This window comes from Bidens hawaiensis, unplaced genomic scaffold (genome assembly GCF_021521415.1).
Source record: "Bidens hawaiensis isolate Kalapana, Puna unplaced genomic scaffold, B.hawaiensis_p1.1 tig00000760_1, whole genome shotgun sequence".
Taxonomy (NCBI): domain Eukaryota; kingdom Viridiplantae; phylum Streptophyta; class Magnoliopsida; order Asterales; family Asteraceae; genus Bidens; species Bidens hawaiensis.
This window is the reverse complement of record NW_027491043.1, coordinates 3381865-3399284: the sequence shown is the minus strand read 5'-3', so window position 1 is coordinate 3399284 and position 17420 is coordinate 3381865. Positions and strand designations below refer to the sequence as shown.

The window sequence follows — 17420 nt, the reverse complement described above, 5'->3', positions numbered from 1 at the left end:
TTACTTCTGCGCGAATATAATTCGTTTTGTTGATATCATTTGACTTGTTTTTGTGCAGTCACCAAGGATTATATCCACGCCGCCTATGATGAACATATGGAGGGTGGCTCCGTGGGAGGTTGGTTTCCCCGATCGCTTCGATGACATGTTCATCCCTGTTGATCTGGGATTTGTCTTCGACAGCGATGCGCCTGGTAAGCCTTTGTACTTATGCAATTTCCTTTATAATACCAAATCTTGCTAACACTTCTGTTGTGTGTATTGTAGATGCGCTCGAAAACTACGAGCTGGAGCTCGCGGAAGAGGAGGAGGAGGAGCCGCCCCAACTAAAGCGTAAAGCTAAGGGGAAAACTGGCGCAGGGGCCAGTAAGAAGCAGAAGAAGGATGATGCCCCTGTTGTTTAGGATCCTCCTACTAAGGCGGGGGGATTTGGGAAAACCCAGGAGTTTACCACCAAGGTTTCCTTGTCTTCCCTGCCTCAAAAAGTGGGCAGACCTCCTGTCCACTTGAGATATGGTGGCGCTACCTCCTCCCTTCGCGCGGCGGAAAAGGGAAGCGGTGTTGCGCCTTCGACAGGTATATTTTGCTTATCCTTTGCTTATCTTTTATGGTTCTATGAGCGCGATTCTGATAGAATTGCTAATGAATCTTTGCTCACTCAAATGTTTGTAGAGCCGGCGACAGCGCAACAAGATGCCGAGGCTGCGCCGGAGGTCGCTTCGAAGTCCCCTGTTTTACCCTCAAAGAAGGGTAGAATGGACTTCATGGCGATGTTTGCTTCGCGAACGGAGTTGCGCCAAGGTACGTATTGCGCTCTTTTTTTTCTGACTTTCTTTTAGATCAAGTCATGAACCATTTCTTTTTGTTGATTTTTTCATAGAAGCCGTAGCTGGCGTACAAGCTGCTGGCGGCACTCCTGGCGCCGGTGCCAGCGCTGTTGACTCTGCTCCTGCTCCTGCAAGCGATGAATCTCCCCTCATCGGGATTACTAAGGAGCAGGAGGCCGTTTTACGCGCCGATCTGGCGTCGTCGAGACCTCCCTCACCTCCTCCTGCGCACAGCCCTCCTCGCGAGACCGATTTTGGCTCTAGGTCGCAGGAGAAAAGGCCTGTTTCCGAGGAGGATGAGGAGTTTGAAGTTGAGGACTCCGACCGCGGTCGCGCCAGTCCTGCAGCGCCACGAGGCTTCGCGGCGGAGCCTTCTCGTGGGGTTGGCGCTGACTTTTCTGCTTCATCCCCGCAGGTATAGTTTCTTTCTTGCTCCGCTGCGCGGACTTCCATCTTAATGTTTTTATGACTTAGATAATTACTTTGTTTTTGCAGGAAGCCGATCACATTTACCGCCCGAGATGGAATATTACTGAAGACAGCACATTTCAGTCCATGGGTGTGTGTGCGGAATTCTGGGCTCATGCTGTGCCTCCATCTGAAAGGAGGTTCCAGGAGGACCGCGCTCGCGACGACTTGCTCAACGATCATATGTTTGCTGGGTCGGCCTTCTTTGCTGCCTCCCAAGAGCTTCGCTCTGATTACGTAAAAGTACGTGATGCTCTTGCGGAAGCCAAGCAAGAGGCTAAGGTGTCTGCTTGGCATCTTTCTGATGCTCGCGAGAGAGCTGAGAAGCTCCAAGCAGAGCTCAGTAAGAACAGAGCAAGTGCCAACGGCGCCTTCGTGAAGCGCGGTCATGAGCTTCAGGCTGCGCGGGAGAAGCTGCAGGCGGCGGAGGCGGACGCGGCCAAGTACGCGCGCAGAGCGCGCGACTTGGAGCTGGAGGCGGAGGCGCGTGACCAAGCTCTTGTCCAGTCTATAACTGAAAAATCATCGCTGGAGAGTGAGGTTGCGCGCCTGAAGAAGGAGCTGGCGGCCGCGCAGGCCGATAAAGATGAAGCCTTGGCGACGGCAGCGTCTAGCCAGGAAGCACTTGATGCTGCGCAGGCGGAAAAAGAAGAAGCTTTGGCGGCAGCAGCGTCCGACAAAGAGGAGCTGAAAAAGACTAAGGAAACTGTTGAGTTATTAAACTCTCAGGTTCCTGCCCTCGAGACGTCTGTTGCTGGCCTCGCGCAGGATCGCCAATGGCTAAGCTCACAGGGCATGACTCGTTGCGCTTTCGCGATGAAATACTCAGACGAGTTTCAGGCCCTTGTGATGGACTGCAACGCTGCCGCGCGCTTGGTGGGTCGAGCTGAAGGGTTTACGGATGGCTATGAATATGGCATGTTGAAGAAGAACCCATCCGAGTACCCTTATCAGAGCGACGTTGCCTGCGTGGACATGGCCGTGATGGGGGAGAAGTATATGAATACTCCCATTCCCATCCTTGCGCAGGTATTTTAACCTTAATGAGATTACCTTGACTTATTTTCTAAGTCTTTTTGTACTCATATTTTTCCTTATGATTTGCAGATATCCGCGCTTGCTGACCAGCCCGACCTCGGCGCGCTAAAGAAATTACTTGACGAGTGCGAAGGGGCTGGTGGCGGCGATGATGGCGCGGGGAATGCTGCTCCTGCAAGCGGCTCTGGCGTGGCCAAAGGATCCGCTCCTGACACTGTTGTGATAGAAGACTCCATTCAAGATGAACAACTTGACTATGGTCAGTTTGGAGATGACGAGGAGCAGGCTGCGCCAGATGCCGAGGGCGATGATGAGGATGATGAAGAGGCTGATGTCAACGTGGAGACTTGAGAAGCCCTTCATGTTTTTTTTTTATTTTTTTATTTGTAGTTTGTATCTCATCTTGTAAACTTGTAAATTTCAATGCTTTGGAATGAAATTCTGTTTTTCCCATCTTCGCATCTTGCGCATTCCCCATTCATCTCTTTATATTGAATGTTTGCTTGTTGAATATAAGATATGCTTGCATGTTGGAATAAGAACAAGGTTGTAAGGAATTTATTATACTTAACCCTTGCCATATTGTAAGTGATTTTGCCATATCTTGATTATGTTGACACGTGTCTTGGCGCTTTCATTATTCCTCTTTTGCGCGACGTTATTGCGCGTTTATGGAATTATGAGTTTTTTAGCCTTTACGCGTCAATGTGTTACTCAGATATCCACTACAATTTCATGCGCGACCCCAACCTGAGACCTTAACAACTATGTTTTGGCATTTGCTTTGCCTTAGTTGTGTTTAGGTGTTTTATGGTCAGGCCGCGCAGCATGTAAGATGGATGTTGTGAGTGATTTGAGCTAAGGCTCACATTATTGGGCTAAGGCCCTGGTGTTTTAGAGTTAAGACTCATTAACGCGTTTGAGCTTGAAGCTCGCGCATGTATGTTTTACTTCGTTTTATTTCGTTTTGATGTCAATACCATGTTGTCATATTGCTCAAAATTAATAAAGAGAAGTGTGAAACATGTATGCAAAAGGTAATAGAATTGGGCTAAGGCCCTGACGTTTTAGAGTTAAGACTCGTTAACGCGTTTGAGCTTGAAGCTCGCGCATGTATGTTTTACTTCGTTTTTATTTCGTTTTGATGTCAATACAATGTTGTCATATTGCTCAAAACTAACAAAGGGAAGTGTGAAACATGTATGCAAAAAGGTAATAGAATCCACATTAAGAGAAGATAGCGCGTATCATTATTCATAATGGCTTAAAAAGCCTTGATTACAAACTTGACATTTTTACATGAAACATTTTCTAAGCTGTGCTGCGTTCCATGCGCGCGGGATCTTCTTTCCATTCAAATCTTTTAAGGCGTATGCGCCTTTTCCCAATTCTTCCAAGACTTGATATGGTCCCTCCCAATTGGGGGACATTTTTCCCGGGGGTATCGCGCGGCTAGCTTCATTGTTTCGAAGGACAAAATCATTTTTCTTAAAGTGGCATTCTTTCACACGCTGGTTGTAATATTTTTCCAGTTTTTTCTTGTATTTGGCTTCACTGATGATAGCCGCCTCTCTGCGCCCTTCAAGTAAGTTGAGATCCAACCTTCTTTCGCGCTGGTTATCAATCTTGTTCATCATGAGCACTCTATGGGATGGGCATCCAATTTCTGCTGGAATCATTGCCTCTGTTCCATAGGTTAGGCTGAACGGGGATTCGCCATTGCTGGTTTTGCTTAATGTCCTGTGTGCCCACAGGACATTAGGTAGCTCTTCGACCCAAGAATGGGATTCTCCCTCCAACCTTTTCTTCAGCCCATTTAACAAGCTTTGGTTCGCGCGTTCCACTTGTCCATTCCCCTGAGGGTGATAAACTGAAGTGAAAATTTGGTTGATGGCAATTCCTTGAGCCAGCTGGATATCTTCTTGTCAGTGAATTGCTTGCCATTATCGCTCACAATTTCCATGGGCAAGCCAAAACGGCATATGATGTGGCTCCAGATAAACTGCTTCATCGCTTCGGCTGTTATTTTTGCTAGTGGCTTGGCTTCAACCCATTTTGTAAAATAATCTACTGCCACTACCAAAAATTTTACTCGCCCAGGCGCTTGCGGTAGGGGACCCACAATGTCGATTGCCCATTTGTGGAAAGGCCATGCGGAGGTCACCGGAATCAAGTTGTTCTTTGGCCGTATGGTGTTTGGCGCATAGCTCTGACATGCTTTGCATTTTTGGATCTCTTTTAGGGCGTCCAAGTACATGCCAGGCCAATAGTAACCTGTGCTCATTGCCTTGGCAACCACCATGCGCGGGCCAGCATGTATTCCACAGATTCCTTCGTGTATCTCTCTGATCACATAACTTGCTTCCTTAGCATCTAGGCATTTCATGAGCGGCCCAAGATAAGAGCGTCGATATAATGTGCCATCAAATTGCTCGATGAGCTTTTTCGCCTGCTCTAGATACAGAGGCATGGTGTTCTCCTTGGCATCATAAAGGCCATTGACCTGTGCTGCTACCAAGTATGAATCAACATGGGCCTCCAGCTTTTTAACTCCGAATTTGTGCGCGATGCGCAGGCCAGCCAGCAGGGCTTCATACTCAGCCTCATTGTTGGTGCTCTTGAAGTCCAACCTGATGGCGTAAGTATATTCATGATTCTTTGGATCCACCAGTTTGAGGCCTGCGCCGGACCCTTCATTGTTTGAAGCTCCGTCAGTGAACAATCTCCAAAAATTTTCTTCATCATTGGCTCGCGGAAGGTCTACCTCGCGCTGAGCCTCTTCAATTTTTCCTTCGGGGACTTCTGCAATGAAATCAGCCAAGACTTGTCCCTTTATTGCTGGACGGGGCTTATAGGAGATCGTGTGCTCTCCTAATTCCAGCGCCCACTTTGTCAGCCTTCCTGAGAGCGCGGGACGCCGCAAGACTTGCTGGATGTTGTAACCAGTCAGAACTTCAATGGGATGACCATTGAAATATCTATGAAGCTTGCGCGACGCGTGTGTTAGTGACAAAACTAACTTTTCCATGATGGAGTAGCGCGTCTCAGGATCTGTCAGCACCCGACTCACATAGTATATTGGCGTTTGGATTCCCTTGCGATCCACCAATAATACTGCGCCGATGGCGCGCTCTCCTGCTGATAGGTATAATGTCAAAGTTTCACCAGGAAGTGGAGCTGTGAGCGCGGGCAGATTTATCAAACATTCTTTTATCTCCCTGAAAGCTTGCTCGGCCTCAGGAGTCCATTTGAATTGGCTTTTCTTTAAGCAATTCCTCAATGTGTTGACAAACGGGGTAGATTTGCTTGCATGGTTCGCTAGGAACCTGTTGATTGAAACCAATCTACCATTCAGCTTCTGGACTTCTTTCATGGTGGATGGCGAGGGCATGTCAAGGATGGCCTCCACCTTTTCTGGGTTCACCTTGAAACCATCCTTGGTGACCATTACACCTAGAAATTTTCCCTCTTGTACGCCGAAAGTGCATTTGCTCGGATTGAGCTTCATGTTAACTTCCTTTAGGCGCCCAAGGGTTTCCTTGATGTCTTTGAGCATCTGTTTTTCCTCCCTGCTTTTGATCACCAAATCATCCACATAGACTTCTAGGTTTCTTCCGATTTGCTCGCTGAAAACGGCATCCATAAGTCTTTGGTAGGTGGCGCCCGCATTCTTCAAACCAAAGGGCATTTTTGTGTAGCAAAAAACACCCTTGTCGGTTCTAAATGCGGTCTTGTCCTCATCTTGTGGTGCCATTTGAATCTGGTGATAGCCTTTGTAGGCATCCAGGAAACATTTGAGCTTGAATGGCGCCACGGAGTCCACCTTTGCGTCGATGTTTGGGAGGGGGTAACAATCTTTTGGGCACGCTTTGTTGAGGTCTTTGAAGTCAATGCACATCCTCCACGACCCGTTACTTTTCTTTACCATCACAGGATTGGCTACCCACGTCTGGTATCGTATCGGGCGGATGATGTTTGCGCGCAGTAAATCCTCAACTTGCTCATTCATGGCCCTCGCTTTCTCATCCCCCATGACTCTCTTTTTTTGAGCAATTGGCTCTACAGACTTGAACGTGCTGAGAGAATGTTGTGCCAGGTCTCGCGGAACCCCAGTCATATCAGAGTGTTGCCACGCGAAGACCGACATATATGCTGTGAGCAACCTTTTCATTCTCAACCTCGTGTCGTCTGATATCGTAGCGCCAATTGTGATTTTTTGCTCCGGGAATTTCGGGTTGAGAATCCATTCCTCTGGCGCGTTTTCTGCCATTGGAATTTTCATTCTCCCCTCCCGCGGAGTACTTATCACTGCGCACAAATGATCTCGGTATACAAAAGTTACACCTGTTGGTGTTGGGAACCCCAACGCGCCGTGCGCTGGCGACGGTATGGCGTTGAATTGGGCAATCGTTCCCCTACCCAAGATCATATTGTGGCAAGAAGTGGTGGGCAAGACCAAGAAGTTAACAACTTCGGCTCGCTTGTGTTTCTCATCCCCCATAGTTATCTCAAATTGTATTTGACCTAGGGGATGAATGATTTCATTTGAAACACCAGAGATTGGTGCATTCACAATTTCAAGCCTTGCTTGGTCTGCCGGATCCAGTTTCCTGAAACATTGCTCATACATGATGTCTGACTCGCTGCCAGTGTCCACCAGGACTTTTGACACTTCGTAATGAGCAATGTGTGTAGTGATGACCAGAGGACTGCTAATTGAAGGGCCTCCCCTGATTCTTGGGAAGATTACTTGTTGCTCGCGCCAATCTCCTTGGATTTGCGCGCTTCTTTTTCTTGATGTTTGCCCTTGCCTTCCTCCCTCGGCTACACATATTCTTTTGTACTTTTTGCTGGCAGAGGCTCCTTCTGGTTGTTCATTTTCTGGTCTTGAGTTTTTTACCAGGTGAGCCAGCTTGCCTGATTTCACATCCTTTTCAATTGCATCCTTCAAGTGGTGGCATGCATCAGTGTTGTGTCCTGTGGACTTGTGAAACTCGCAGTACTTACCACTGTCTGATGGTCCCTTGTAGTGTAGTGGCTTGGGGCTTTTGAATTGGACATTCTCAGTGCTTAACACCTGTGAAGGCGTTTTAATGAGGGGAGTCCATATTCTTGGCAGAGGTCTGTTAGGATCTCTGTCGCCTTCCCTCTTGTCACCCTCCCCGCGATTACGAACATCTTTTTGGGGCTGGGGTGAGCTTGGTTGCGCCTGCTTTTCTGCGGAAGAAAAACTGGTTGGTTGCAACCTGGACCATACAGAGTTCTGTTTGCCCCTTTTTTCTTTGCTGTGCGGTGACTCAGCTTGATGCGCTCTTTCTCTTGCCCTATCTTGGGCAATTTGTTTTTCATTTCTCGCGAAGACTCGCGATGCTTCCATTAGTTTGGCCCAAGTGGTGGGCATGCCATCTCTGCTTACGAGAGCTCGGCGGAGTTGATCACTGCGCGCGCCTTGTATAAAGGCCACGCGCAATAGTTGCTCAATGATACCTCCGATTGCCAGAGACTCCTGATTTAAACGAGTGATGTAGTCTTCAATCGTTTCATCATTCCTGCGCACGCAGTGCATGATGTCATCAGGGTCGCGCGTGTGTCTGCGCTGCTGTACGAAGTGGGCTTGGAACTTTTCCAATAGTTCCTCGAACCCATCAATTTGCCCAGTCGGCAAGCTCTCTAACCATACACGCGCCGCGCCCGTGAGGCAGCGAGCAAACATGTGACACCATGTTGGCATCGTCCAGCTCTCTAGGTTTCCCGTGTTGTAAAAACCTTGCAAGAAATCGTCTGGATCTGTTGTGCCGTCATATTTGCCCAAACCACTTGGCATCTTGGTTTTGTGCTGGATGGGAGCCTTAGCGATGCGCTCAGTGAACTTTGAATGTTTCACCAAGATGGCTGGTCTGTATGGTGTGGTTACGTCCACTTGCCCTCTAACTGGTGGGCTGTACGGTATGTGCAGATCCAGATCGGCTCTGGCTCCAGGCGCCATGTTCACAGGCGCGCGGAGCTGTGAGCCTCCTGCATGAGTATCTCGCGTCTTCCTCATGCTGTGAACTTCTTCATCACTGAACTCAGTGTGTGCAGTGTGAACAGAATGTACTTCTTCCGGCGCGCGCGGCCTTTTTGTTCCATGAACAGTTTGCTTATCAAACGCTTGCCTTTGTGTTAAGTCGGCTAGCTTTTTCTGTTTGACCATCTCATTGTACTTGTCCATTAGACGCCGCTGCTCGTTTATGAGCCATTCTTTAGGATCATTTGTTTCATCTTCTGGACCCATTGGTCCTTTTTGTTTCGCGCCGGCAAGATTTTGTAACGTGAGATCGTCTGGAGGAGTTTCAGTCTGGCCGTGAGGAGTTGTGATGAAGGGACGGTTACTGGTGGTGCGCGTGGAATCACTCGGCCCCCTCAGAAACTGCTGTCCCTCATTAACATCCTCACGTTCAATATCCTCCAGAACTTGATCAACGTTACGAACGCCCGAAACCATGGTGATTTTTTTTTTTTATATATAGATCTGATGATATCTGATTGCCGTTGTAACAGTGGATGGCGCCAATGAAGAAACGTGAGAATAAGTATTTGTGGTAACCCTCCGGTGTGAGAATAAGTATTTGTGGGAGAAGATAATAATGTTATGAGAGTAAGGAAATCTGGAGAGTATTGCTTAATAGCTGAATACTCTGGGTGATTGTGTTACTGACTGTAATTGTCTGTGATTGAATGTAATTGAATATCATTGAATCCCTCTCCTTGTGGAGTTGATGCTGTATTTATAGTGCTAGGGTTTCCACTGATTGGGCTCAGCCTTGTTGGCCTCCTCCAATTGCTCTGCGCCACGTGTCCTCTGGGACACCTGGTGCTTTCTCATTGGTTATAATCACGTGGTAGCACATGGGTTATGCTGAGTTGTCCACCTTTCATTTGGCAGCTGTCAACATCAGCATATTCTTATTCCTTAAAAAGATACCTTCTGGAAGGTTGTCTGACGTGCGCAATCAAGGTTGCCCTAATCCTGATTTGGATAAGGGCGAGGTTGATTATGTGCATGTGTGATATGCGCCTATCCTGAGGATGCGCTAGGTCTTCTCTTTATTCTCACGCGCAGATGTTTCATGCGCAAATGTGATATGCACGAGCATGTGATATGCGCCGCGCGCGGATGCGCCACGCGCAGATGTGATGTGCGTGAGCATATGTGATGCCTGAGCATATGTGATATGCGTGAGCATATGTGATGCCTGAGCATGTGATGCCTGAGCATGTTGTGATGCATGAGCATATGTGATATGCGTGAGCATATGTGATATGCGTGAGCATATGTGATATGCGCCATGCGCATAGGTTTTGGCTTTGTGCCTTCATAATATCTTGATTTCAAGACTCTTGTCTATATCTTGTGGGTTGACCCGCCTCGCTCGGTGTTGAGGCGGGTACATACCTCTTCAATAATCGAGCAATTATAAATTTCGTTTTCAAATTTGATACAATAATATCCATGTTTGACAATCATTATATTTCTTTCTTCGTTAAATCTAATTAGAGCATTTGCCTTTTGCTTCAACTAATAAGAACCCTATTTAAGATAAAAATAGCGATAACAAACCGCAAATGGGTCACAAAAATGAATCTTCCTACTCATAAAATTACCTAAATTAGCGACTAAATCAGCATGCTATTTTTACATATGAATTGAAAATTAAGGGAATACAAGAACATTTAACATTTTTACCTATATTTAACATTGGACAAAATAACTCAATTTGTTAAATATTGGAATCCAACTAGCCTTTATATTATTTAATAACCGTAACGGCATTATTAGTTATTGGCACAAGAGCTTTGTAAGCAACTAGTTATGACCTATCTTTCTTGGCAATTGCCAAAATGTGATTTGTCACTTATACATATATCAGAAGTTGAATACTAGGTTTAATTTAAAAGAACCCATCATAGTTGAAAGCCGAGCGCCAAGTTGAAATATATTATCGTCATTTGAAAAACACTACTGAAGACAATATTTGGTGAAAGTTTATTTAATTTGAAAGAAATAATTCAACTTGGCCATGGTTTCCAACCATCCTCTTTCGTGACAGTTGCCCATCTACATTTGTCAATATTAATTTTCATTTATTTAGTACAAAATGTTTGCCATTTGTAAAACTAAAACGTTGAAAGTTTTTTTAAAAAAGTGACGGCTTATCTGAAATAAGAAGTGACGGACAAACATTCAATGTAAAACAAGTTAACGAAGGGGAAAATCATGAATAGAGCCTTTTATTTTTGACAAAACTAAAAAGTTGTAATAGACATTAGTTATTGACTGAAGATGAATTTTTTAATTCAACTAGACCCTGACCATGACCAACCTTTTTGGTGTGAACATGCAGGTGAAGGTTTCATTTGACTGAAATAATCAAAGATGGTGTGATATAACGTCGCATATTTTGCAGTATAAATAGAGTTGATGTGTTTAGCATTTGTCACACAACCTGAATTTTGAATACGTACCTCTCTGATCACAAAAGTCTTTCAATTAATTATGGAATCATCAGCAGCAGCGGAAACTCCGAAATCTCAGCTATCCATGCCCTTGAGAACACGAATTGTACTATCGGCAATAGACCTTGCAATCGACCCACTTCTCCGGGATGACTGCACGGTGCCCCGCGGTCTTCTCAATCTCGTGGACTTTCAGATCCCGGCATTGTCCATACCCGTCAACGGTGTCAAGACACACGATGTCATGGTGGATCCAACTCGCAATCTCTGGTTCCGTGTATTTGTCCCCACGCAATACGCTGAAGAAGATCTCCCGGTGATGGTGTACTTTCACGGCGGTGGATATATTTTCCTCTCCCCGGATGTGGCGATATTAGACTATGTGGGCCGCAAGTTCGCGAACGAATTGCGTGCCATTGTTGTTTCTGTCGACTACCGTCTTGCACCAGAGAACCGACACCCTTCCCAACATGACGATGGGTTTGATGTGCTGAAATTTCTGGACAATGAAGATAACCGGTCAAAATGGCTGCCGGAGAATGCCAGCATTTCACGGTGCTTTATCGTCGGTGATAGCGCTGGCGGACACCTAGCTCATCATGTGACTCTAAGAGCCTCCCAATTCAAATTCCAGCAACTCCAGGTACGACTTAACTATATATATGTATACATATGCTACTGGATTCATGCATTATTATCCGTATATAAACATATCTAATTTCCTAGTTTGAAAAATCAACAACTTCGTATCTTTCTAATTGAAGCATCGTACACACGTAAGTTGTATTTTGTAAGAAATTAAGAAGAAATGAGTGATCTAAAATCCAACAACAAATACCACCCGCATGATTGCTGATGAACAGTATGATGGCTTGTAGGTAATTGGGCTAGTGGCGATCCAACCGTTTCTCGGCGGGGAGGAGCGAACAGATTCTGAAATACGGATGGATGGATCAGTACCTCTCGTGACAATGAAGCGGACCGATTGGTTTTGGAACGCGTTCATGCCCCTAGGTGAACCCTTCAACCGAGACCATCCTATCATCAATGTTACCGGGCCCAATGCCGTGGACATATCCAAAATGGATTTTCCCGCGACAATGGTGGTCGCGGCTGGGTTTGATACCCTCCGGGACCGACATATAAGGTACTACCAGTGGCTCAAGAAGTCCGGGAAGGAAGCGTACTTGATTGACTACCCAAACACATTTCATGAGTTCTTTCTCTTCTCGGAGTTGCCAGAATCCGATCAACTTATGTTAGATATGAAGGACTTCATTAACAAGGTCTTAAATAAGGTATTGACGAAAAGCCTCCAAACACTAAATATTTTGTTTCTGTTAATTTGTTCATGTATTTCATAATATTCATTTCACATGCTCAATTATCCTTTGTATATTGCTTGCTTTCAGGTTTAGAAGATTTACATTGACATGGGGTTAATGAAAAGACTAATAATATTATGAACTTTTATTCATTTGTATGTTATTTCCTTTGATTATCTTTTCATTTTTTAAATAAACACAAGTAGCTTTTATGCTAAAATATTTGTAAATATGTAGTATCATATTTACCTTCTTCTTCTGTGCATTTGAGTTAATGTATATTGTACGTAACTGAATTATAAATGCTCTTTAATCCTCCATTGTATTAGTATTATTTACATGCTGGTTTTTTTATTTTGTTTTATTATGTTTTTTGGCATTCATATGTGTGTGTGAACAATCCAGCTTGAATACAAACAGTTAAGAACGAATTCATTTATTATTCTGATTTTAAAAATATTAAAATCACAAGAAAATTGAATATATTTGATTTTATATATGTGTTGTAATTATTTCTAACTTCTATGTTCAAAAATTAAAACGTATATTCCAATAAATCAACTTGACGGCTTTTAATTCGCATAACTCAAAACACTTGGAAAACTAGGTTGTAAGCACCCAAACAACTCAAAGCTCATAAATTTGGTTTTTTGCATGTTTCTTTTGGATAGATTCCAGATAAGCTCCGTATGATTATACACATTTTGCAATACCTTTGATCCGCTTTGACTCTTGGCTAAAACCATCCAGTTATGCGAATATATAAACGGCACATTTAGTTATTTACTCCAACAAATTTGTTGAAACAACCGGTTAACATAATTGACAATATTTAGGATTTACGTATATATTTATATTACATATCATTATCACATGAATGTGTGCAACCGTAACATCCCGAGATTTCGTTTGATAAACTTTAAGTATTTAATTGAGGCAACTGATTTATATTAAATATAAAGAAAATAATGAGATTTGGTAGTTAAAGAGGGTAATGTGGAACTATCCTAATACTTTACTAATAATCAACCCCAACCTCATCTCCTTTGTTAGAACAAAAACGGTTCTACAAGCTATGGAGAAAGAGTAGAAAGAGAAACTCAGAGGAAAACTAGAAACACCCTTCTTGTATCCAAACTCATTAGTAAAGAATTAAGGATTATGTTTGGCAAAGATTAACTATATCAAAGGTTTATGTCAATTCCAAACATCATCGAATCACAACCACAAGGTTTGGTTTGGTTCGGTTCGGTATAAGGTACTTGTCGACTACAAAGCTTTATTAACGGTTTTGCATAGGACCACAAAGGATTGATAATCGAGGTGTGTGGAATATAGTAACGATGCTAATTTATTTACAAGACTAAACGGTTCGAGCACCCGTAACAAATTGAATTATGGTTTCTCAAAAACTGAAGTAAGTCTTCGCATGTTATTAAGTAATCACATGCATGGTAGTAGTTGAATTGATATAGTTCATGCAATGTATTGTGTCGGACGGTATAGGTATCGCATAGATATATAGTTACCGCAAGGATATAGTTATAGCATAACACATTTTTCATCTAAGTTTTGGGGTTTAAGCGACAACTTTGGCCGTGGGATTACTTTAACGAGTTTGCTTAATTATGTGAATCAATTGTTTTGCCGCTATCAGATTAATGTGAGCATTGTAGCGTGTGAATACTTGGTCAATGAGAGAATTTTGGTAGGCTCTATGCTTTAGATGAAGCGATTACTTTAAAGTTCTAATATAGAATGTAAATGACAAGATGAAGTAGTTACTACTATACAATGGTTTGAGTAGGGATGAAGATTAGTAGAATTAAAAGCTTGAACGCCAAATGAGTTCTAGACACAAACGCACAAACATATATACATATATATATATATATGTGTGTGTGTGTGTGTGTGTGTGTTTGAGGCTATGTGTAGCGCCAATATTCTATACTGTTTTTAGGATTGTGTATGTCGTTCTAGTTTGCTTTTAGTCGATTTATTTCGCACTCGATGCGTTTATTTTGTACGGTTAAGATGTAAACTTTGGAAAAATGGGAACCCTATAAAAGGTTCACTTAACCCATTTGGGTGGGGTCGGTTCTTGCTTCTTTTAACTGATTACAGTGTCGTTCACTATTTATATTATCGTTATATTGTTTAGTTCGATCGTATGATTTCACCCCACCCATCTCGACCGTTTATCAAGAACAAAGCTGTTCATTGTGGTTTCGGGATCTACGTATCAGAACTTTCGGCTCTACTAGTTGTAATTTTTGGGTCACAAGCTTGAGTCTTGATATTTTTTGAGTGTTTGAGACGTGTGGTTTGTGTGAAAAAGTGAGTTGTGGGTTCACAAAAGAAAGTTCCAGTTTCTTTGGTTTTGGTTGTGAAAAGTTTGTGAAATTTCAGTGTTTGGGTGTACTTGTAAGTTCTTGGTTAGCGAAAAGATCTCTTGGAGCCTACTGAAATTTTTTGGTTCAATTCGGTTGGAAATTTTGTTTCAAGTCATTCCATTCCACTCAACCATTCCATTCCACTCCACTCCACCATTTCATTCCATTCCATTCGAGTCGAGCAACTTCCATTCGAACCAAACCATTCGTTGATTTTTTAACCGAGTGCATTAGTCACTGGAGACCTGGGTTTCTCCTCCTTCAACATGTGATTTTCAATCGTTTCATGCTCTGCAGCCTGCAGAAATGAAATCACATCATCAAACTTAAAGTTAGGAAAATTTGCCTTCTCTTTGATGAATTTGCTTGCTGTGTACCATTCACCGGATAAGGATGTGAGTAGTTTCTTGTTTAAATTAAAATCAGAGATCTGTAGATCTGTGGTTCTGATTTCATTCACTATAGCCATGAATCTTTGCAGTACAGACTTCAATCTCTCACCATCCTTGAATTTGAACCTGTCAAGTTGTTGTTTCAATCGATCCTTCTTAATATCCCTTAACTCGACATTCCCTCAAACATTTCTACAACTGCATCATACATCGCTTTTGCATTAGTGTGATGATTCACACCGGTGAAAATCTCCCATGAAAGTCCTAACTTCAGCATGGACATGGCTTTGTCCTCCCTTTTTTTCATCTGCCTTTCCATATTAGCATTGTTATTTGGGTAAGAGAAGGAACATAGGGTCCATCTTTAATGGAGTTCCATAGTTTGTATCATTGTAATTAACAGCAGCCTCAAACAACACTTTCCATTTGATGTAGTTCTCTTGACCGACTAGTCTCGGGATCTTATTAGTCGACACTTCTTGTTCATCCATGGCTTGACTTCTCTTTAGATCTGAACTCAGTCACGCACAAAAGCCTTTAAAGCTTCAAACTTTGATACTCAACCTTCTGTCTTGTGGCCTTCAGCAAGCTTACACAGCTCTGATACCACTTGTTAGGACCGGACCTAGCGCAAAACCTATAGAGGTTGACAAGATCACACTAGATCTAATAACCCAAAGGCCACTTGAATATACCGGCGGAATCAGTATATTCAAATATTGGGAACGAAGATTTAATTGACAATAAATATTTAGTAATGTCAATAAAAGCAGTAGATAAAGATTTACTATATTGATATATCGTTTAATGAACAGTGATTTAATGTTGCATGGAATGTCTAGAGTTTCGTGACGGCGGCGGTACGAGGTAGCATAAGAGGAATATTCGCTCTTGTGGTTATGCTCTCGTAATCCGTAAAAACTCGTCCCTTTTCATGGGAAACCTATGACTCTATTTATAGACCCAGACATTCCTTCTATAAACCCTAATGATTACATAATAATGAAAAAAATAAATACAAGTGTAAACAAGTCTTCGAGTATGATGTTTCCTTGTCGAGCATACTTGTAATGCATAGCATACTCGAAACAAGTGTTCGAGCAGACTTTACTTAAAATATTTTCAGTAGAAAATATTCTACTCCTGCAGACTTCAATCTTCATAACTTATCCTTGCTTTGCTCGAATATGTCCTACGAGCAAGCATGTACTTTTCAATCTCTTCAATCCTGCCTTGTGACTTATTGTGAGCAATCTTCTACATACTCGGGTGTGAAGCTTGCTCGGGATTGAACCATGCTCCAAGTTTGTACTTAGAACCTTTGAGATCTTCCTTTATTTTATCCATGCTCGATTGTAACGTCCTCGTTTCGACAATAAATAAAGTATTACGAGTTATTTTAGTGATCGCATCGTGTGGTGTTGGATTAAATTAATTAAACAATAAGAAAGGATGAGATTATTAAGGTTAGTGGACTTAAAACATATTTTTGGGCCTAAAAGCCTTTGAGCTTTGCCTATTTAAACTCATAAACCCCAATTTCCATCATTATCCTCATCATTCCATCATCAATCTCCCAATCATTATCACACCCATACACACACAAACAAACCTCCTGTACCCCCAAACATTCCAAATCCAATCATCCATCCTAGATCTAGTCCAATCACACTAAAAAGGTAAATATTATATTCATTTCATTCATTTGCTCGTTAAGATTATTATCATGTTACCGGGTCAAACCAACATAAATGAGTCGACATAAACGAACTCGATATACAAGGGATTCAATTGAATCGTAAAAATAACAAGAAAATAAATAATACAAATAATAATAATAATAATACAAAATGCAATGAGATCCCGGCGAGTTTGAAACCCGTTCCGGTGAGCAACGGGCAGACGCGAACCCGAGGTGCTGCCACTAAACCAGATCTGAACCAGAAACGACTCGATGAGTCTCGTATCCGAACCCTTTCGAAAATCGCATCGAAACCTTACCTTGTTTGTCCACCATTGAGCACCCAAGAACGGCCAGGATGCAGAATTGACAAAACCAGCATGCGAACCCCAATAAAAAGAACCCTATGCGAATGATTTCTGGAATTCACGTCACACCCTATGCGAATGATTTCTAGAATTCGCATCGCATCCTAAGAGAAACCCTTGCCGTGCGAATTCTTTGCCGAATTTAATTCGCATCCCATGCGAATTGTTGGAATACGAATGGATTAGAGATGGTCAGCCATCCTAGGTCTTCTGTGTTGACACCACGGTTGCTGGAGATGGAGGGAGATGAAGGAAGGAAGGTGCAGGTGATGGTGGCCGTGAAAAATGGAGAAAGGAAGGAGAAAATAAAGAAAAGGAAGAGAGGGAATTGCCAGACATGGGGGAAGTGGCGGCGGCGGCGAAGGTGGGTGAGAGGGGAAGAAGAAAGAGATGAAGATTAAAGTGATGATGGGGGGTTCGACAAATAGGTTA

The 17420-nt window shown here is 43.2% G+C and overlaps 1 pseudogene; it reads left to right on the top strand.

The window, feature by feature from the left end:
* The first annotated feature begins 10869 nt into the window (after positions 1-10869).
* On the top strand, positions 10870-12247 carry LOC143533524 (putative carboxylesterase 18 pseudogene; annotated as a pseudogene).
* The last annotated feature ends 5173 nt before the right edge of the window (positions 12248-17420 follow it).